This window comes from Squalius cephalus (genome assembly GCF_949319135.1).
Source record: "Squalius cephalus genome assembly, chromosome: 24".
In the NCBI taxonomy this organism is placed as follows: Eukaryota; Metazoa; Chordata; class Actinopteri; order Cypriniformes; family Leuciscidae; genus Squalius; species Squalius cephalus.
The window spans coordinates 1,235,331-1,259,100 of NC_137145.1; the positions used below are offsets into that span (position 1 = coordinate 1,235,331).

A 23,770-nucleotide genomic window follows, 5' to 3' on the forward strand; every position below is an offset into this window, starting at 1 on the left:
GTACTTTTTTAAATATATATAAACTGCAGGATTTTAGATGTTGATCACCGTTAAAAAGCTTTATCAGTCTGTGAAAAGTGTCCATTGAAGATTTCGTTTTATAAGTTGTTCGGTTTGCAATAAATGTTATGACATTATTACGATTAATTTTCTTACATCATTAGAAATAGTCTAATAAAATCAATAATGTAAAATAAACGCATTTTGATGACACACCGAAATCGCGCTTTCACGATATCATCCCTGAAGCCGTCAGAACTTCAACCGTCTCTCTTCGCGCGCAAAATAATTTGAAATTTATTTAACTCGTTTAATTTTAAATTAAAATGAGATCTACACACTTTACAGTAGTTGATGAAACACGTCAGTTTAGCGTGTCCTGACTCCCACTGTGTTGGTAAACTCACCTGTTAAAGTCTCCTCATGACACCTTTATGAAATAAACCAGTTCAGTCGATCTTCTGCCGCGGTGACGTCATCATCGATCGGAATCGATCTCGGCGAGTTTCAGCGGAGTTTTAGCGTGTTTAAAGTGTGTTCATGTTGAGTGAATGTGATTGTGAGCTGCTGCTGCTGCCGCTGTTGTGTGTGGGTTGGTGATGGTTGTCATGGGCGGGTAGATCAGACTCATTTTGCCCTTTTGCCCCACAAAACCTCCATCATGTGAATGTTTGGCATCATTACATCATCAGCACGCTTTTTAAGCACCATATTTGGATTCGTTTGCGATCAACGCGCGTTATTTATGAGCAATAATTAAACAAGTGTTTGCCTACTGTAACTTGTTTAATAACTTTCGGGAAGATTTTGCATTATGCATTTTTATATTCGTGGAATGCATAACATACTTAAACTAGAATGCATAACTGATTTGAATGATAGTTTGATGTCTAGTTTCGATTAGTTTTGTAATGCATCTCACATGTGACCTTGTGTTTGTCTTTTGGCTTGAATGTAAATGTTTCTAGTACAATTTATTTTAATAAAGCATCAAAATGAATTGGTTACACTTTACAATAAGTCCTAATTAGTTAGTGCATTAGCTAATATTGAGCAATATTTTATAAAACATCTATCTTTGTCAATGTTAGTAGAAATATAATGTTAGCACACAGTGCATTAATTATAATGCATCAAAATTTGTATGCTAACATTAGGAAATGCTGTGATTAACATTAACTAAGATTGAATAATGCTGTAGATTAGAAGTATTGTTCATTGTTAGTTCACGTTAACTAATGTAAAGTTTAAACCTAATTGTAAAGTGTTACCGAGTCACCTAGAGTCTTGCTGTTTTTCAATGAGCAATTCTTCAACTTTTCTATCTGTTCCCCCAAATCCACCTGAGCTGGTCTGATGTGGTTTTGCACTGATACCTGTGTGTTTCCGGTCCACACTCATTGTGCCGCACTTTCACTGGCACTTTGAGTGTTTGCTCAGTGAGTTCTGCTGCTTGTTCTCATGGCAACATGGTTGTTTATTCTACAGGAAACTTGAGCTAACGCAACGTCTAATAAAAGCCCTGTATTATTACATGATTCAAATGGAGATGCTGTTGGTCTGGATGTGTTGAGGCCGGTCTCTGTGTGTTCAGGGTGACCAAACGTGAATTAAATGCTGGCCTCTAGTGGATCTCACAGGGCAGAAGTGACTGTAAGATGTGAAAAGTGTGTTTACTGACTCCTAACAGGCCTGATTCACTCACTGCCTTCATTATATTCTAATTAGGGGTTTGTGTTTTGCTCTGTAATAATCTGTTCACACTAATGCAGAGCTGAGACGGGACTGTCAGACAGTCATTAGGTGCAACTAGACTTTTGAAAGGGTTTGATTATAAACCCCGATACCAGTGTTAACTAAATCTAATCTATTGAAATGGAAGTTTTCATTAATTGAAATAAAGCTGAAATAAAACAAAATTAGTAATGCAGATGATACAATAAAAATGAGTAATGCAATGGCAACTAACTGAAATAACATGTTTTTATTTTGAATTATTAAAACTGAAATAAAAATAGAAGCACAAAGCAAAATGACTAAAACTTTAACTAAAATTAAAATGAAAATATATACTACAGTACTAAAATTAGCATATACTAAAATGACACTGGCCTTAATTTAATGCTTAAATTAAATGATCACTTATTTACTATAATAATGCTTTACGAAATTCACAAAAAACAATAAAATAAAAAATTTGGTGGGTCCAAATATTGAACTAAATTATTCTCAAAATTATCAACACCATGTGAATTGCATTGCATTATTTAACCATTATAATGCTGATATATTTTTAATTGCATTATTTAACCATTATAATGCTGATATATTTTTAATTGCATTATTATAATGCTGATATATCTTTAATTTGCAGTATTTAACAATGCTGATATATTTGTAATTGCATTATGTAGCCAAAATGTTGCAATGTTTAGCATGTTTACAACAGTTGCAAAAGGTTTATCACAGATCTGAAACAAACTACTGTAAAAAATAAGGGATTTTACAGTGAAGAACCATGTTTCAATCTTTCAGCGATCAGTTCTTAAAATGAGTGTGAAGAACATTTTAATATGTTAAATGTGCAAATGTCTTCCCGTTGAAAGCCTGTGATGTGCTGGAGATGTTGTTGGAGCTTGTTTCTCCAGCAGAGGGCAGTGGAAGAACACACACTGCAATGTTTTCATCTGAATTCATTTCCATATATAAAAAAAGCATCATCAAATCACCTTGTCAATCTATGTGTGTTTCATGAGAAAGGAGTTTTGTAATAGCAGGTCTAGCACACGTGTTGAACAGCGTATGACCCGTTATATGATTAATGTCACGCTCTGCTAGATTCATCAGAGAGCAGGAATTATTCCTGTCATCATTTACATTAAGCCATTCAGTATTCAAACACAATGGGTGTTTATGAAGAGCCGGAATGCAAATGTTCATGAAAACCCTTACTCAATAAGTCACAGACATACAGACGAAGGTGCTTCGCATTGACCTCTCGGATCATGTGCTGCATCTAAAGGTTTCTTCATGAATATAATGCTCAGACAGCGAGAGGATCTCTCCTGTGATTAATCGAGAGTGCGGCACCCGTTTTAAAGGCTCCGAGAACTAATTTCTGCTGGATAATGTCACACACAGTGTGAATGTCACGGACTGAAGGCCCGTTCACACAAGAACCAAAGTGATTTCAACCTTGCATTGTTTAATGGATTTAGTTTTAACTCTTTCTCTGGAAATTTTCCATCATTTATGACACAACACTTCGGAAAATTCAAACATGAATGCATTGCCATTATAATATTTAGCCATTATAACGATTATATAATTGCATTTTTAATTGCATTATTTATCCATTATAATGCTGCAATGTTTGCAATTGCAAAACACTATTTTTAGTGGTTGCAAACGTTAGCTGATTCTGAATCATTTTTTAAAAATGTATCGGCTTAGACAATATCAGTCTATCACTAAATTAATAACTTGAGTTGAACAGATACACAAGAAGAAATTAAAAGCCATTAAAGTCCCACATTTCAGTGAGAAACTCCTGAATCGTTAGGCAGAGATGGTGTTTTTAGTTTGAGAAATTCTCAGGACTAATATTCCCTCCTGTTATCCGGTTATGTTGTGAGTTATAAAGACTATTGGACAGACCAGCCATGAACACACAATCCCTCAGACTTCCTAGAAACTTGAGGATACGAGAGCACTTAAAGGTGCAGTGAGCGATTTCTGAGAAACGCTGTTAAAGGAACACGCCGACTTTTTGGGACTTTATCTTATTCACCGTATCCCCCAGAGCAGTGGCGGTCTTAACGTAGAGGGATAGGTAGGCGGCTGCTTGGCCCAACCAACCTGAAAAAAAAAAAAGAAAAGAAAAAAAGAAAAAGCCCCTTATCATCATGAACGCTTCAAAAGCATGGTAAATTTTATTAATATTCTTAAGAAATACGTTGAAACGTTGAAGTAGTAGTTAAAATGTCCAGTTCATGGTTATCTGTCCCTACACATACACCCCCTACTTTCACAATAAAATGGACCCAGAAGGCGAAGCACTGCTACTTCTGCGGAGTGATTTACTCCAACTCTGAGGAACTCTCTGCTCCTCACCACGGGGCTTCTCAGGCGCTGCGAGCAAATCACTCCGCCCAAGTAGCAGTGCTTCGCCTTCTGAGAATATAGTTCCCAGTGTGTATACGGTTAGAAGATGGCTGTGTCTCATGTGACCTTGTTATTTGGACACGCTGTGACTATACACATCACAACATGTAAATAGGAAAATGTTGGTGTTATTTTGTCACTTATTGGGAGCAGTATGCTAGCTGGAGCCGTTTACCTCCAGTCTTTGTGCTAAGCTAGGCTAGCGGTGGGTGCGTCAGACAGAGTTACGGCACGCACGGAGATGAGAAGGGTGTGTATGGACTTATCTAACTCTGGGGGATACGGTGAATAAGATAAAGTCCCAAAATGTCGGCATGTTCCTTTAAAAGTGGATCCGAATGCCAGAACACACTTGTAGCCAATCAGCAGTAAGGGGCGTGTCCAATCATGAGGGGGAGGTGCCTGTGTTGCAGAGCGTGTTTGTGAATTTAGGGGCTGAGCTTTCAAGATAGGGGTGTGGTTCTCTTGGGTAGGGGAGTGTTTGTTTTGGTGATCACTGCACCTTTAATGACAAAATGCAAATAAGTTCATATTATTTTTCATTTGCACAGCTTATTGAAATGCTCATGACATGGATCAGGTCACAATACAAAGACAGTTTACAGGACTATTATACAGACAGACAGACAAATAGAATAAATAGACAATAGACTAATGTATTCAAGACATGAAGTGGTTAAAAGTAATGATAATATAATGTCATAATGAATACAGTGTTGTGTTAGGCATGTGGAGTTATGTTTTTGTAAATATGTCTATAGTTTTATTACATTCTAGTTTTATTTAGAAATATTGCCTTGGCAACTAGCTGAAATATTTTTATTTTATAGAAACATATTTGATTTTATTTCAAGTAATGAAATTTTTTTTAATGGTTTTAGTAATTTTGTGTTTTTTATTTATATTTTTGGTAAGTCTGTATAGTTTTTATTAAGTTTTAGTTTATTTCGTTTTAGTTTAAACAAAAACGAGAAATGTTGCCTTGGAACTGTCCTAAATAAAATACGTTTTTTAAAATTATTTCAGGTAATGTTTATTTTATTTCAAGTAATGATTTTAAAAAAAAAATGGTTTTAGTTTTTTGAAATAGCTTAAAGGAAATATATTTCTCATATTCTCTAATCATATTTTTGTTGATGTTAAAGCTGCGCAGTCAAACTTTACAGTGTTTATCTGTCATTTGGAAATGTGTCTAACACAATTGTGACCTTAGAAAGATACTGTGACCCTCAGAAATCTTATCATGTGACTAAAGGCCACAGAGAGACACACACGGATCTGAAAGATCATGAAATCTGCCTTCATTCTGCTCATTTTTCATCCTAAAACGTGTCATGAAGGCAACTGGAACTGCTATTTTGAGTTATTTATGGTTATTTGATTTGGAGGAGCATGGCGATTGATCAAAGTATATGATTTGATTTCGTTTTGTTTGCTTTTTATTGTGGCGGAGAGAGCAGAGAATCGACCCTAGAAAACTGTGTTTGCGAGCGCCGTCTTTGCACAAAACTCGCATTAAACATCCTATGAAATTCACCGTGTCAACATAGTTCTTCAAAATCCAATAAAATATGTCAGCACAGTTTTCATGAACCCAATAAAGTGTAATTTTGAAGCGAGCAGAGTGTGTGTGTGTTCTTTCAGGTCCTCTCCTGCTCCTCCAGGGTTATTACTCATGTTTTCCTAATTAAAAGCATTGAAAGCAACACTGTTAACGACTGACCGCTTTACAGTCGGAGCTCTTTGAGTCTGTGACGTTAAACAGCTGTTGGCTTTAATGATAAACTTCTGTTTGTGAGGTGTTATACACATAATTATCATCATCATACTGCAATAAAAATATTCCTCAGTATTTTTATCTTGTTTTCCAGCACAAATATCTAAACATTCTTAAGTCAAAATACTTTTACAATAAGTGACTGACGATATTAAGTATTGTTTTCTGAAAAAAACATTTTAGTTTGTGCCTAAAACAAGAACAAATATCTGCCAGTAAGGCCAGAAAAATCCACTTATTTTTTTGACCCTATTGGCAGAAATTTCACTGTAAAAAAAATTAATTTTGAAAAATTGTGGAATATTGGCTCAATAAATGACTACCAAAAAATGATCCCCATACAAAAAAAATACATTGTACTAATCATCTTAAAGGGATAGTTCGGAGTAAAATCAACCTAGGGTCCTTTGCACCATGACCTCGAGCCAAACCCCCCCCAGAAGCCTTTTTCCCTTAGTTGAACATTATTAAAGTTTGAGTTTATTTAGAGAAATCAGCCGGATGGCTTAGTGCAGGCGCTAACGGATCCAAGGTTGTATCTCGTAAATTACCACACTAATAATGCCCAGAATGGTACCAAACTTCTACAGTAGTATAGGTTCTGTACTCATAAAACGAGGCATTGGAAAGTTTGTAAGTACATCAGGAGTTTATTTAAATAACACTTGCCTGATGGCTAATGCTACCGCTAACCCGGACGTCGACGTCACTTCAGGGGTTTGGGATTAGCATGTAAAAGTCCGGCTGAAAGCGATGCATAAGGATGTAGTGTACAACTCTCCGAAACAGGAAATTAAATTAGATTGAATGGAGGATTTTAACTGTGACAAAGCAAAAGTACATACTTTTACAAAAGTACATCCTAAAAGTACATACTTTTAGGGCGTAGTAGGCGAATTGGGACAGCAAATGGAAGTGAAAAAATCTGTGTTGGATGAACAATAATACGCATGCGTAAAAGGCGCCTGAGAAAAACCGTTGGTATGGAGAATTCAAATGCGCATGGGCGGGAAAGCGAGCGAAGCCGAACCAGTCGGTGCTGAAGACCGAAACAAACTTTCCCAAGAGAGGAGAATACAGCAATTCATCGTCACAATTTTCAAGACGTTATGGTGAGTATTGAGCACTGAAATTATAAAGCTTAAAAGGCATTTTGTAAGATCGCGAGTTCATGCATTCATTGGTTTCCTGATCATGTTTTTCCGGGTTACCACATCATTATCTTGGTAGCCAATAGTTTTATTATGACCGCCGCTAGCGTAGCTAGCGAAAGCGGTCATATAGGGATTGTCAACGTTTTTTTTTTTTTTTTTTTTTCGTCACCTTACTGAATTTTTCGTCAACGATACCAGGGACACCGAAGCACCGGGGAACATGAAATTTGGTGGGCATGTAGCCCCACTAGACTTCTAAGGAAAAATTTCGTTTGGTCCCCGGGGGCCACTCCCCCCCCGCGCTGGGCCCCCCCAAACCCCCAAAAATGCAGTTTTTCCTAAATAACTACCTGAACCGTGGCACCGAGGATGAAGAAATTTTTATGGTATGTTGGTCTACTAGACTTTTACGGAAAAATTTCGTTTGGTCCCCGGGGGCCACTTCCCCCCCCGCGCTGGGGCCCCCTTAAATTTTTCGTCAACAATACCAGGGACACCGAAACACCGGGGAACATGAAATTTGGTGGGCATGTAGCCCCACTAGACTTCTAAGGAAAATTTTCGTTTGGTCCCCGGGGGCCACTCCCCCCCCGTGCTGGGCCCCCCCAAACCCCAAAAAATGCAGTTTTTCCTAAATAACTACCTGAACCGTGGCACCGAGGATGAAGACATTTTTATGGTATGTTGGTCTACTAGACTTTTACGGAAAAATTTCGTTTGGTCCCCGGGGGACACTCCCCCCCCCCCGCGCTGGGGCCCCCTTAAATTTTTCGTCAACGATACCAGGGACACCGAAACACCGGGGAACATGAAATTTGGTGGGCATGTAGCCCCACTAGACTTCTAAGGAAAAATTTCGTTTGGTCCCCGGGGGCCACTCCCCCCCCGCGCTGGGCCCCCCCAAACCCCAAAAAATGCAGTTTTTCCTAAATAACTACCTGAACCGTGGCACCGAGGATGAAGAAATTTTTATGGTATGTTGGTCTACTAGACTTTTACGGAAAAATTTCGTTTGGTCCCCGGGGGCCACTTCCCCCCCCCGCGCTGGGGCCCCCTTAAATTTTTCGTCAACGATACCAGGGACACCGAAACACCGGGGAACATGAAATTTGGTGGGCATGTAGCCCCACTAGACTTCTAAGGAAAAATTTCGTTTGGTCCCCGGGGGCCACTCCCCCCCCGCGCTGGGCCACCTCAAACCCCAAAAAATGCAGTTTTTCCTAAATAACTACCTGAACCGTGGCACCGAGGATGAAGAAATTTTTATGGTATGTTGGTCTACTAGACTTTTACGGAAAAATTTTGTTTGGTCCCCGGGGGCCACTTCCCCCCCCGCGCTGGGGCCCCCTTAAATTTTTCGTCAACGATACCAGGGACACCGAAACACCGGGGAACATGAAATTTGGTGGGCATGTAGCCCCACTAGACTTCTAAGGAAAAATTTCGTTTGGTCCCCGGGGGCCACTCCCCCCCCGCGCTGGGCCCCCCCAAACCCCAAAAAATGCAGTTTTTCCTAAATAACTACCTGAACCGTGGCACCGAGGATGAAGACATTTTTATGGTATGTTGGTCTACTAGACTTTTACGGAAAAATTTCGTTTGGTCCCCGGGGGCCACTTCCCCCCCCCGCGCTGGGGCCCCCGTAAATTTTTCGTCAACGCTACCAGGGACACCAAAACACCGGGGAACATGAAATTTGGTGGGCATGTAGCCCCACTAGACTTCTAAGGAAAAATTTTGTTTGGTCCCCGGGGGCCAAGCGCTGGGCCCCCCCAAACCCCAAAAAATGCAGTTTTTCCTAAATAACTACCTGAACCGTGGCACCGAGGATGAAGAAATTTTTATGGTATGTTGGTCTACTAGACTTTTACGGAAAAATTTCGTTTGGTCCCCGGGGGCCACTTCCCCTCCCCCGCGCTGGGGCCCCCTTAAATTTTTCGTCAACGATACCAGGGACACCGAAACACCGGGGAACATGAAATTTGGTGGGCATGTAGCCCCACTAGACTTCTAAGGAAAAATTTCGTTTGGTCCCCGGGGGCCACTCCCCCCCCGCGCTGGGCCCCCCCAAACCCCAAAAAATGCAGTTTTTCCTAAATAACTACCTGAACCGTGGCACCGAGGATGAAGACATTTTTATGGTATGTTGGTCTACTAGACTTTTACGGAAAAATTTCGTTTGGTCCCCGGGGGCCACTTCCCCCCCCGCGCTGGGGCCCCCGTAAATTTTTCGTCAACGATACCAGGGACACCAAAACACCGGGGAACATGAAATTTGGTGGGCATGTAGCCCCACTAGACTTCTAAGGAAAAATTTCGTTTGGTCCCCGGGGGCCACTCCCCCCCCGCGCTGGGCCCCCCCAAACCCAACAAAATGCAGTTTTTCCTAAATAACTACCTGAACCGTGGCACCGAGGATGAAGAAATTTTTATGGTATGTTGGTCTACTAGACTTTTATGGAAAAATTTCGTTTGGTCCCCAGGGGCCACTCCATACCCCCCCCCCCCCCCCCCCGCGCTGGGGCCCCCGTAAATTTTTCGTCAACGATACCAGGGACACCGAAACACCGGGGGACATGAAATTTGGTGGGCATGTAGCCCCACTAGACTTCTAAGGAAAAATTTCGTTTGGTCCACGGGGGCCACTCCCCCCCCGCGCTGGGCCCCCCCAAACCCAAAAAAATGCAGTTTTTCCTAAATAACTACCTGAACCGTGGCACCGAGGATGAAGAAATTTTTGTGGTATGTTGGTCTACTAGACTTTTACGGAAAAATTTCATTTGGTCCCCGGGGGCCACTTCCCCCCCCCCCGCGCTGGGGCCCCCGTAAATTTTTCGTCAACGATACCAGGGACACCGAAACACCGGGGAACATGAAATTTGGTGGGCATGTAGCCCCACTAGACTTCTAAGGAAAAATTTCGTTTGGTCCCCGGGGGCCACTCCCCCCCCGCGCTGGGCCCCCCCAAACCCCCAAAAATGCAGTTTTTCCTAAATAACTACCTGAACCGTGGCACCGAGGATGAAGAAATTTTTATGGTATGTTGGTCTACTAGACTTTTACGGAAAAATTTCGTTTGGTCCCCGGGGGCCACTTCCCCCCCCTGCGCTGGGGCCCCCGTAAATTTTTCGTCAACGATACCAGGGACACCGAAACACCGGGGAACATGAAATTTGGTGGGCATGTAGCCCCACTAGACTTCTACGGAAAAATTTTGTTTGGTCCCCGGGGGCCACTCCCCCCCCCCCCCCCCCCCCCCCGCGCTGGGCCCCCCCAAACCCAAAAAAATTCAGTTTTTCCTAAATAACTACCTGAACCGTGGCACCGAGGATGAAGAAATTTTTATGGTATGTTGCTCTTAAGGGCCCACATCAACCTAGCCCATAATCACTCATTTGTGATTTGCGCCCCTCCAATAAAAAATGAAAATGCAATATTATTCTGCTTTAATTGCCCCTATCTTCAGTGGAGATGTTCAGAACTGCACCATATTTCATGTGTATGATTAACTTGACATCCTCTGGGGGTATCCTCTGCTAAGTTTTGTAGAATTTCATCCATGGGGGGGTATAAAATAAATTAATTTATGTGCACATTTAGTGACTGTACACTCATCGGCCTGTAGATGGTGCTGTTGAGCGAAGGGTTGCTGGTTTAGGATGATACTGTCACACACACACATGCAGGAATACAAACAAACACAAGCATGCACACACACTGACATCCACACGCACAGACACACACCCATACACACACATACAAATCCACATGCACAGACACACACACACAAACACACACGCGCACACATGTACGCACACATACATACACGCACAGACACACACACACACACACACACAGACACACACATACACAAACACACACACATACACACACACACACACACACACACACAGACAGACATGCACATACTATTACTTTTTTTAGGTATATACATAAACACGCAATACAGCCAAATTACTCCACGTCATTTATTTTTGTAGAAAGCCAGTGCAGGCCTGAGCGGCGGTCATATTTTGTACCGCGATGCGGTACATCTAGTTTCCCTCATGTCATACATGTCTAAAATACTTCTGATATTGAATTTGTTGTGTGATATTTGCGCAATGCGACCGCTGAACTCTTTGGTATAGATTGCAGCCTCTTTCGGGGCTTATTGCCTTTTATCAGCCTATCAAACACGTAAAGCGCGTGAATTTCTTTTTTGACAATTGTTTTGTCTCTCGTGTCAGTAACTTTAAGCAGTCCTGAAACCTGGATATGTACCAAGAAATAAACAATAAAGCAAAACTACCATTCTGACATTTACATGTTTTTTTTTTGTATGCTTTGTTTTTCTTTGTGTAGCCTATACATGGTATTCCCTTGAGAAGCTGCTTTTAAAGGCGCTATATGTAAAATAAAGTTTATTATTATCGACTGACTATCGGCTATTATCAAGCAACACATGCAGAAACAAAGAATTACAAACGGCAGTCCGCAGTAACACTAATGTAATGTGGTCACAGGTGTGTGTTTGTTGAGTAATTTACAACAGCTTCGAACGCGGCTCAACCACTCAGAATCAAGGACCGGAACTATCCGTTTTATAATAGGCCTAAGGCATTTTCACCAAGTATCCTGTGTTGGAATTGATTTGTTAATAATATAATGTGATATCATGTATTCCCTGTTTTCTGTGTTCTGTATTTTGTTAATGTATTTATGTTTTTCATTAAAAAAAAAATATTTTGGGACAGTGAGAAATAAAATTTCTACAATTTAAAATATTTAATTTTGGACCAACAGCAGGGTTTGGTAAACTACATTTTTCCATTGGCTTAAAATATTGGTGATTGATCCTATGTTAAATTCCCCCTGTGGTGAAAATTCAGCTTTTATTGTTGTGTTTATATCTGTGGTGTTTTTAATATTCTTTAAGACAAACCATGTGTAAATTCATTAGGGCTGAGACGCTACACCTATCTCCCGATTCGATACTATCACGATACTTGGGTGCCGATACAATATGTATTGCGATTTTTTAATTTTTTTTATTTATTTTTTTTTTTTTTTTTTTAAGAATTGCGATTCTACAGGTATTGCGATTCGATATTGCAAAAAAATTTTTAACACGAGACCATGGGGAAAAGTTAAATCATACACAGACTGTACATGATGTATAAGATGAGTCATATTTACAAAAAATATTCATCACATCTTTCTGACTTATTATGACCGCCGCTAGCGTAGCTAGCGAAAGCGGTCATATAGGGATTGTCAAAGTTTTTTTTTTTTTTTTTTTTCGTCATCTACTGAATTTTTTCGTCAACGATACCAGGGACACCGAAACACCGGGGAACATGAAATTTGGTGGGCATGTAGCCCCACTAGACTTTTACGGAAAAATTTCGTTTGGTCCCCGGGGGCCACTCCCCCCCCGCATTGGGCCCCCCCAAACCCAAAAAATGCAGTTTTTCCTAAATAACTACCTGAACCGTGGCACCGAGGATGAAGAAATTTTTATGGTATGTTGCTCTTAAGGGCCCACATCAACCTAGCCCATAATCACTCATTTGTGATTTGCGCCCCTCCCATAAAAAATGAAAATGCAATATTATTCTGCTTTAATCGCCCCTATCTTCAGTTGAGATGTTCAGAACTGCACCATATTTCATGTGTATGATTAACTTGACATCCTCTGGGGGTATGCTAAGTTTCGTAGAATTTCATCCATGGGGGGGTATAAAATAAATTCATTTATGTGCACATTTAGTGACTGTACACTCATCGGCCTGTAGATGGTGCTGTTGAGCGAAGGGTTGCTGGTTTAGGATGATACTGTCACACACACACATGCAGGAATACAAACAAACGCAAGCATGCACACACACTGACATCCACAGGCACAGACACACACACACAAACACACACGCGCACACACATGTACGCACGCATACATACACGCACAGACACACACACACACAGACACACACATCCACAAACACACACACATACACACACACACAGACAGACATGCACATACTACTACTTTTTTTAGGTATCAGCCATATACCCGATTTACCAATACCCAATGTGTTATGCTTGGGCAGTATACTAATGAGGTGGGTGGGACATTTTTCATGTCATGTTAGATCACATCCTGAGAGTCTACGCTTTCAGAAAATATATAGTTTATATAGTTGAATCAGTTTTCTCTTCATGGTACAGACCAAAATGTATTATGTGTACACTTTCTTCACCTAAATCCATAAAATCTCATTAATTTCAATGGGACATTTACTTAATTGTTCTACTAGGTACAGTGGGAATGAGTTTAATTTTGTTAACATTGTTTTTTTTAAACTCTGGGACCAGGGCTACAAGATAAAACCACTTTTTTGGGGAAAAAATGTTTTTTATTTCAGTAAAACACAACAAACCCATGCCAAAGTCAGATAACTGACTTTTACCATCAACAGGTACCTCAACCGTTTGGTAGAGGTTTGTAGAAATTGAATGGGAGGGTCCTTTGAAAAAAAAATCACAGATTTTTCATACTTAGTATGCAAGTATATTTTTTGTGGAAAGCCAGTGCAGGCCTGAGCGGCGGTCATATTTTGTACCGCCATGCGGTACATCTAGTTTCAGAAGCATCATACAGAGTACTACATTCTCTTTAATAAATGATTCAATAACAAATAATTTTTTTTAAGTCACTTTATCGATAAATGCGTTATTTTAAGTGCCACATTTCTATCAAAAGCTGATTTACTCTATTTTGATCACTATCGTAGACATCAGTGTTTATATTTGAACTTTAAACTTTTATACCAGTACTTCTATGATGATTTGAACTATTGCATCACAGAAATACTGAAACTATGAGGTTGAAAAGACTGTTTGTGAAGCAGTTTCATGACGACTCTCTCCGGGTCAGCGGCAACACAGATCTGAATGTTGCGATATGATTTTGTCAAAGGTTTAATAGACAGACGAAATGGAAAGTTCGCGTGTGTGTTTGACTCGAGATCAAAGTCTTTTAACGATGAATTGTGCAGCTGTCTTATCTCTCTCTCAGCATACGAGTAGCGCGACTAGCAAGGGCTTTTCAGTGCGTTCAGCCTCACGTCTCCTCCATGCGTCCACTTGTGATGTTACGTCACTAAACACCCATAGATAACGACACATTTCATCCTCTGTTGAAACGAAAGTGGCTAACTTCTGTCAACCTCATCTACAGGCAAGGACAAAAATAAAAGCAATTTAATTTGAATTAATATCGATTCTGTAATAAAAAAATCTATTTTAAAATCGTTTAAAAAAAAATCGCGATACCTATGTGAATCGTTTTTTTATCCCAAGTCGACACCATTGCTGAGTATTTCCTCCTTAAAACTGCAGTGAACCAAAGACAGTCTCAAAAACACGCTTTGAAATCGCTGGTGTTTCTGACGTCACAAACTACCTTGTAACCAATCAGATCAACGTGTGATCGTCAACCAGTGGATCTCTGAGCTGAGTGAGTGAGTGGAGGCGGGGCTTATTTGCATATTATAAGAATATATAATATGAGTATTTATTTCAAGAAATAAGAAATTAATTTATTAATTTTAATAAAAACGTTTAAATATTTATTATTGGTGATAGGAAATATTTATTTTGGTGATCAAAGATTAGTTTTAAGGGATAAAATGATTGACTACAGGGGGACTTTAACAGATTATTAAAAATTCAATTCACAGAATTCAAAAATTTAGATGTGACCAGTCACTAGAAATTGAGTTGGAGAGGTCTGAGATTTTTTATGGTGTTCTTGTTTTAAGCACAAACTCACTGAATTTCAAAAATCTTTTTTTGCAGTGTGAAGCATGTGCTCTTGTACTGGAAGATCTCTTGAGTGGATCCTGAGGAGTGTGTGAGTGTTTCTCCCCATCAGTCACAGTGGGGTGGCAGGTTAGCAGCTGAAGGTGTGTCATTAGACCCCCGCTGATCGCCTCCTGGACCGGCCCACCTCACATTCGTCTTCATTAAAGAGCCGTTGACTGGGTCTCTCTGAGCAGATGGCCATTAATGTGTCCACCTTATCCACAGGGACTCTACCTGGAGAACGAACGTCACCCCTCCACACGGCCCGTTCTGAGAACGCAGGGACTCGCCTGTTTTAATCACTTCCCAGGTGAGTATATAAATGGTTGCCGGTGGGTGGCGAAGGTACATGATAATATGCCTAATGAAGCCATAAGTACACTCACGCAAACGACAAGTACTGTTATTTTAGTGACATCATCAGGTCTAGACTCAGGCAATCACTTGTTCTGTTTTTAAACCTGTAGTTTAGCAGCATGGACTTACAGTCTGAACTGAATGTGAAGGGAGAGAGTTTTGCTAAACTATTGGTTTAAAGATTGCAAATTCACAATCTGATCATTTCTTTTTCCCTGCCAGTATTTTTTATATGGTGTTTAGGGCTGGGTACCGAGTTCGATACGTTTTAGGTACCGATCGAATTGCCTCGATACTATCGATTATCGAAAAATGACTTGTTGTTCGGTTTCAGATTTCGATACCTAAGGGGTTAACTCGTCAACGTCAGTGCTCAAACAAATACATATGAAATGCACAACGGCACACCTAAAGTCGCTCACGCACATACACACAAACTCTACACACACGAGACGAGCGGAACTCTCCGTGCACATACTCATATGAGACGCGAGCGCACACACACAAACTCGCGCACATACTCAATGAGACGCGAGCACACACACACAAACTTTCCGCGCACATACTCATATGAGACGCGAGCACACACACATACACACACACACAATACCCTAAAGATGTGGAAAAGTCGATCAAACTTGTGGCTACATTTCTCCAGGCTCGATGCCAACAGCGCGCGATCCAGTATTTGCAGTAAAATAATTGCTGCAAAGACCGATACCACGACAGATATGATGAAGCCCTTGACAGTGCACGGAGTAAACATAATAGCAGAAAGTTGCTCCGTCTTCGACTGGTAAATGAAGAGATACCTTGTTGATCACTCTGACAGTGTTTATATTGCAATAATAACCTATACTGAGTGTACACTGCCGTTCAAAAATGTGTTGGTTAGTCAGAATTTTTTTTCAGTAAGGATGCATTAAAGTGATCAAAAATGACCTTAAAACATGTGTAATGTTACAAAAGATTTCTGTTTCAAATAAATGCTGTTCTTTTGAAATTTTTATTCATCAAAGAATCATGCAAAAATGTGTCATAGTTTCCAAAATATTAAGCAGCAAACATATTTCTGTAGGATCATGTGACACTGAAGTAATGATTTTGAAAATTCAGCTTTGACATCACAGGAATAAATTACATTTTGAAATATTTTCAAATAAAATTTTAAATTGTAATACTATTTCACAATGTTACAAGTTTTACTGTATTTTTGATCAAACAAATTCAGCTTTGGTGAGCATGAGCTCTTTATAAAAAAAATGTGTTCCTTTGTGCACTGGCTAAGGAGCATGAGTCAAACTGAAAAAATAAAACCAAAGTTTTTCTGAGGTAATGTGTTATGTAATCTTGTTAAAATGGATTTCATAAAATTGGTATCGAAAAAAGTATCGTTCAGGAACCGGTATCGAAATCAAGGTATCGGTATCGGTATTGGTATCGAACTTTTTTGAACGATACCCAGCCCTTGGTGTTCTGTTCACATCAGAAGCATTTAATCAAGTATTATAGTTAGCTAAAACTACTAAAAACCATAAAGAAACACATTTTCTTCATCACTTGATATAAATTGAAAGTTAACTGAAATAAAATTAAATTTACAAAAAGTTAGTTGCAAAGGCAAGATTTCTAAATTAGAACTCTTACTAAAAAAACTAAAACTGAAATAAATATGAATTAAAACACTATAGCCATATAAAAAAAACTAAAATGAAGACTAATGTTGTCTCCTACAACAGGTTCACATGCATCCAAGGTCAAAAAACACTTTATTTTCTCATAACATTCATTGCAGCATCAGCTCTTTTCTGTGATTGTGATTGGTCTACTCTGCTCTGATTGGTCAGATGACCTAGTCTGTTGTGATTGGCCTACTTTGCTCTGATTGGGCAGATGACCCAGTCTGTTGGTCTACTCTGCTCTGATTGATCAGATGGCTCAGTCTGTTGTGATTGGTCTACCATGGTCTGATTGGTCAGCTGGCCTCAGTCTGTTGTGATTGGTCAGAAAGCAAACTCTCATCATCATATCTGAATCTCAGCTCTTGATCACAGTGATACGAACAGTAACGATGGCGTGGGTTTTACCGTATCAGTCTCATCAAAGTGGATTTGCTTTGTCAGCAGAAAACAGCGTCTTCTCGACTCGAACAACACGAGCCAAACTCTTCCAGTCTCAGATGCACTACAGTGTTTGAGGGCGGAGCTAAGAGACGCTGCTCAGCCAATCAAGACCAGAGGCTGGCATTATGCAAATTAGCTAGGAAGTGAGACTGGAATTGCTGATGACTCGTTTCAGCAGAATCAGTTCTTCATTTTAGGAGACAATAACTTTATTTGTCGTGCACTTTAATCTTCAAAGATTTGCAGACCTTTTTGAGTTGAGAGTTGAGACTGGTTTGGTGGTTCGTCTGTCACATCCAGTTTGAGCATTAGCTGAGATTCTAAGAGCTTGGCCTGTGTGAATTATGAAACAGAACAGACTGTGCACAAGCATTCGGGAGCATGTGAAATATTTACACTGAACTGAGATCAAGTCTGATTCACAAAATCACAAAATTCAGTTGTTTGACAGGATGCAAAAGCGAGCAGGTCCATTTATAAGATGTTTTCATCTGTTGCACACACTCTAAAAAACCCTGGGTTGTTACGTCTGACCCAGGATCTGGGTTACCTAAAACCTACCCAAACACTGGGTTGTTACGTCTGACCCAGTATCTGGGTAACACAAAAATTACCCAAACACTGGGTTGTTACGTCTGACCCAGAATCTGGGTAAAACAAAAACTACCCAAACACTGGGTTGTTACGTCTTACCCAGGATCTGGGTTACACAAAAACTACCCAAACACTGGGTTGTTACGTCTGACCCAGGATCTGGGTTACACAAAAACTACCCAAACACAGGGTTGTTACGTCTGACCCAGGATCTGGGTTACACAAAAACTACCCAAACACAGGGTTGTTACGTCTGACCCAGGATCTGGGTAAAACAAAAACTACCCAAACACTGGGTTGTTACGTCTGACCCAGGATCTGGGTTACACAAAAACTACCCAAACACAGGGTTGTTACGTCTGACCCAGGATCTGGGTAACACAAAAACTACCCAAACACTGGGTTGTTACGTCTGACCCAGGATCTGGGTAACACAAAAACTACCCAAACACTGGGTTGTTACGTCTGACCCAGGATCTGGGTTACACAAAAACTACCCAAACACTGGGTTGTTACGTCTGACCCAGGATCTGGGTTACACAAAAACTACCCAAACACAGGGTTGTTACGTCTGACCCAGGATCTGGGTAACACAAAAACTACCCAAACACTGGGTTGTTACGTCTGACCCAGGATCTGGGTAACACAAAAACTACCCAAACACTGGGTTGTTACGTCTGACCCAGGATCTGGGTTACACAAAAACTACCCAAACACAGGGTTGTTACGTCTGACCCAGGATCTGGGTAACACAAAAACTACCCAAACACTGGGTTGTTACGTCTGACCCAGGATCTGTGTTACACAAAACTTACCAGAACACTGAAAAAATAACACAAAAATTGACCCAAAAGGCTCAACACAGGATTTGGGTAGAAAAAATAACCCAAGATTTTTTAGAATGCAAGGTAATGAATATGTGAAGTAATTTCAAGGTTTCCTGTCGGCTTGAATATTGCTAATGAAGAATCCGGAAAGTCACATTCTGCACCTGCTGCCATCTTATATTTTCTTTATAAACTCTTCAGCTCCCTGCATCTGACCCATCCCGTCCTTCAGGGGTCAGAGGTCAGGCAGGTGTTCGGGGAAGCAGCTAAATTAAGAAAAGATGAGCCGCCTGAGGCTGTGCCACTTCACTTCACAACACTCATCTGAAAAAGACGCTACAAGAGCAACAGAAAGACAAGGTTGCGTGACTCTAATGCTGAACACATTCATTTTAAAGCTTAGTTATCATCTTTATAATACGCTAAGGGGAAAAATGTGTTGCTCAAGTGTTCTTCACGTCTCAGGAGACTTAATGGAGATCGTTGAGAGAGTTAATGTATAATGTTAAGAGACTTGGTTTTCCATTTCATCATGTTGCAATCTAAGAGAAACAACTGAAATATATTATCAACGAGATCTCATTTGTGATTGTACTGTACTTTCCTTTATAATTAAGTAAATGTTAATCAAGGCAGTGGCAAAAATAAATCATGTTTTATTGCACAGAACTTTCATTTGCACTAGTGGAATTGTGGGCGGAGCTTCAGGGTCCCACCCAATCAGAATGCAATCCTCATCACTTCAAGTGCATATTCATTTTATTGATTTTCTCAAGAGATTAGTCTTTGCTAAAGCAATATATCACAATGAAAATGATAATAAATAAATATATTATTGAAATTTCACAGCAGAAGTGTTTAGCTGATGGCATTTAAAGTCGTCTGATGCACATTGATGGATGAATTATACGATTAAACTCTCAAACGTGGAGATAACACTTATGGAAGCTGATCTACAGCGGCTTCATTCATGTTTTGTTATTTTTGCCCTGTGTTTGTAAAGCTTCTGATGCTAAAGACGATAACATCAGTGAAACACACTGTTAATAAAAATGAACAAACTATATTAAATGCAGCCTTTAATCTTCAATATAATGTTTTTCTTTGACACTTTTCCTGATGTGTTTCTCCCTGTGTTTCTATGTTCAGTCAGACGACGGTGAATGAGTTCGTCCTGCTATAGTGACACGAGTTTCGTCCGGAGAGAATGAGCGATTTACTGGCAGACACTGGTGTAAGTGCTCAATTTATGAATTTTGACTTGACTTTGGTGAAAGTTTGACTCATAATGATGACATCTTGTGACTGGAATATCATATCAGTATGACATAATTAACATTCATGATATAAGCCTTTATAATCCTTATAAAGCTACTGTATCATATTTTTAAAGCCTCTAAATGATGAACATGATCTGATAAACCTGTTGCACTCGATCTCCTCATGCTCGAACAGCTCGAGCTTCACGAGTCTTTCTGCTGTCAAATCTGCTCTGATTTTATCAAGTAAATCTAAGATTAACTTTGATATAGTTAGTAATATTTCAGCTGGACTGAAGCAGGTTTACTTGATTATCCAGACATCATTTATTAAAAAATCATGAGTATCAAATATGATCATCAGGCTTTTGAGGAAGGTTTATTTGTTCATTTCTCAATCATCATTATATTGCATTGCATTATATGTTTCAAAACTACAGATCATAAAACTAAGCATTTAAATATCATCTTACTAAGACAGTTTATTGACAGATATTGATATGTAAATGCATTTTATGTAAGTATCTGCTATACTGTTATAAAGATCTCACTGATTTACATTACAAGCATCAGAATTTCATATAAATATCCGCATCTTTGGGCCTCTGAATAAAATCAAGCTGTTTTTCCTCTATATTCGCACCATATGAGCCGTAAATCCCTGATGAATCATATGATACTCAACAAAAAACATGCTTTTTATATTTTGTCTCAATGTTGAAATTGTTTTTTCTGCCAATTATTTCATATGTCAAGGTTAAGTTAGTAATGAGGTATTGATGAATGTATACAGTAGTTGCTCGTCTGATAGAAATGAGACGGCTCTGTGATTATCGTCACTCATCACAAAGACAGCTGCGCCGTGATACTTTATCTTTGTCTTTATTAAGTCATATCAGTTCTCCGTCTCACTCATCTTCTCTGATAGTGTGTCGTCTGTCTGCATTAGATGGAGTGAGTGACACTGTAAGCTGACGGATCATCATGAGGTCATTGGTAGCGGACTCGGCTTGTTAAGGCTCTGAGTGGCTTTTGGCTCGCGCGCCGCGGGGAAACCGATATATTTCCCCATCGACCGTCATTCTGTCACGCTAATGGACAGATTTCACTTGAGTAGACGCGACTGCTCCGAGTCAGAGTTCATTGGGACAGATGATTTTCTTGCAGGGACAAATCTGGCAACAACTGTAAGGTTGCGGTGTCACAGACTCAGTGTGGCTAATGATCTTGCGTCTGCCGAGCCGAACGAGACGACAACCATCCGACTGTGACTTGATTATACTTTAAAACAGTCCCTCCAGTTTTTCGCGATTCCGCGATCGCTGAATACAACGCAAAATCAACAAATTGTCGCATATTTTTGCGATCCTGCATAATTCCTAATTTAACCGCAAAATAATCACAAAAATTAATAATCACAAAACATTAAATTATAATCACCCATTTGAAATATATCTAGTTTAATTAAAGTTTCAATGCATTTTTACGTGGATACAGATGTTGCGGGAAAAGGGGAAACTCCTTTTCCTCGATTTACTGAAGCCTGTAATGTAAAACGCATTTAAACCACAATCGCCGTCCCGGCGCAACAGGGCCACACCCGCACACCGGGCGGCACGTCACCATGGTTACAGATGGCAAAGAGATGCATTTTTCCTTCCTTTCCAAGTACAGGGATGCAAACAGCGCGCTTTTCGGCGCCTCCCGCTTTTTTCACGTCAGTTTGAGTGACAAATTCATCTGAAGCCTATTTCATAGCTTAATGTGAGGGACAGAAGTCTATTAACATCATTAAAGTTTACGAAAACTCGTTTTCCCTCCTCTGCGGCTGTCAATCATTCTCCATTCAGTAGGAACAGCGCGCGCGCCTCTTCCGGTTACAGCAGCATACATGCACGGTAAAACTCTCTCCAATATGATATTCACATTATAATGCCTGATCTGTAGAGAAAAGGCTGTGAATTTGCATAAAATGACTTTATTTTGTTGGACTTTGTTGCTGTTTTTAAACGACTCGCTACCGTGTGCCTGTTAGATCACACACATCACAAGGACTAATCGGCATCAAACGCACAATAACTGGAATTTAAAACTGTGAAGAAACAAATGATCAATAAACTGTTGGACAGATAGACACTAGGATTTGTGCGCTCGACATTTCTTCGCTTTGTGCCGTGAACTTTTAAATGCGCACTTGTGCAGGACAGCACACTGTGACTCCATGTTGCTTTGAGCACATCATTCTGCACCCGCGATGCGCATACGCGCTTTGTGCGCTCTGTTTTGAAGCGTTTCATATTTTCATGGTTTTGCGCACTGAAAGATTTTTAAAAGCCTATATTTTTGTATACCTAGCCTGCACAATACATTTAAAATAAGCATAATTTGATTGTATGTTATTTCTGTGTAGTGTAGTAGGCTATATAAATATACACACTTCTGAATTCTTGACATTCATATATAAATATAAAATTGTGAAATGTATGATTGCCTGACTGAATTTCAGTATATTTTCCTGCTTTTTTGTCCTTCGCCAATCACATGCCTGATTACTACACCTGCTCTTAATATTTACTACACCTGCTCTAATAATATTTAATATAGGCTGTTTCAAAAGTTTTTCATTTGATGAGAATTTCATTAGAATTTTTGTTTGTGATTTGTGTCATGTATGACTATTGTGCATCTGACATAATACTATTATGGTAAATGTGATGTCCTAATTATAAAATATAAAAATCGCAAATTTTTTCACAAATTTCTGGAAATTACCACCACAAAATCAGTCATTTTGATCGCAAAAATCACACAAAAAAATCGCGAAATCCTGGAGGGACTGTTAAAAGATTGCGATCTCGATTCAAACACAAACCCAATCTAATTCCTAAATAACACTGATTCTCATGTTTCTATTATCACAGCGAACATTCAGATCCGAGAGTAATTGTCATGATTAGTTATGAAAGTTTTCAACCGCACAGTATCATTATTTCTGTCTTACAGTAATTCAGATTATCACAGAAGTACTGGGATATTATAGTTCAGATATAAACTCTGATGTCTATGGTGGTGATCAAATAGAGTAAATCACGTTTTGAAAGTAACTTGACACTTCAAATAAATATTGTATCAATTACATTGTTACACCAGTAGGTGGCGACAAGGGACTGTTAAAAAATGTATCATTCATTAAAGAGATTCGTTCAAAAATGCTGATTCATTCAGTAATGAAACAAGTGAAGTCTTTATGAGTGAATCATTGAATCATTCATTTAACCCTTTAAAAAAAAAAAAAAAAAACTTAATTCAAATTAATTTAATATTTTTTGATAGACAGCAGCAATTAATGTTTTGTCAGACCCTCTATACATGTTATTTTGTTTATTTGTCATGGAAGCATCGTGTCTATTTCAAACAAACAAAGGTATCCAACATCGTGCAGCTCTACTATGACTTCACACACAGTGCCGTGTGTTTGATCCAGTAACATAGATGTAAACATCAACAGTTAAATGAACAAGATTCTCCTCACACCGTTATAGTTGGTGGTGATCTGACTGAGAAAAGCCATAAAGTTTACTCAATAGTGAATGCAACATTTAACTATACAACACAAGTTGCATTGCATTTTAGTTTGCAGCCATGCATG

General features: G+C 39.5%; 1 protein-coding gene and 1 long non-coding RNA gene across 5 annotated transcripts in view; one reads left to right on the plus strand and one right to left on the minus strand.

Annotated features, from left to right (window-relative positions):
- The window catches only part of glis3 (GLIS family zinc finger 3), a 39,931-nt gene extending 39,215 nt beyond the window's left edge, over nucleotides 1-716 (minus strand). For all 4 annotated transcript variants that reach the window (XR_013819977.1, XM_079860673.1, XM_079860671.1 and 1 more), the window contains exon 1: nucleotides 408-716. The gene's annotated coding sequence lies outside the window, so the exon portion shown is untranslated. The remainder of the gene's footprint in view (nucleotides 1-407) is intronic.
- A 6,234-nt stretch (nucleotides 717-6,950) lies between these two features.
- LOC307152263 lies at nucleotides 6,951-15,265 on the plus strand. The gene is made up of 3 exons (XR_013819980.1): nucleotides 6,951-7,053; nucleotides 14,956-15,010; nucleotides 15,187-15,265. It is a non-coding gene; the product is annotated as an uncharacterized lncRNA (long non-coding RNA).
- The last annotated feature ends 8,505 nt before the right edge of the window (nucleotides 15,266-23,770 follow it).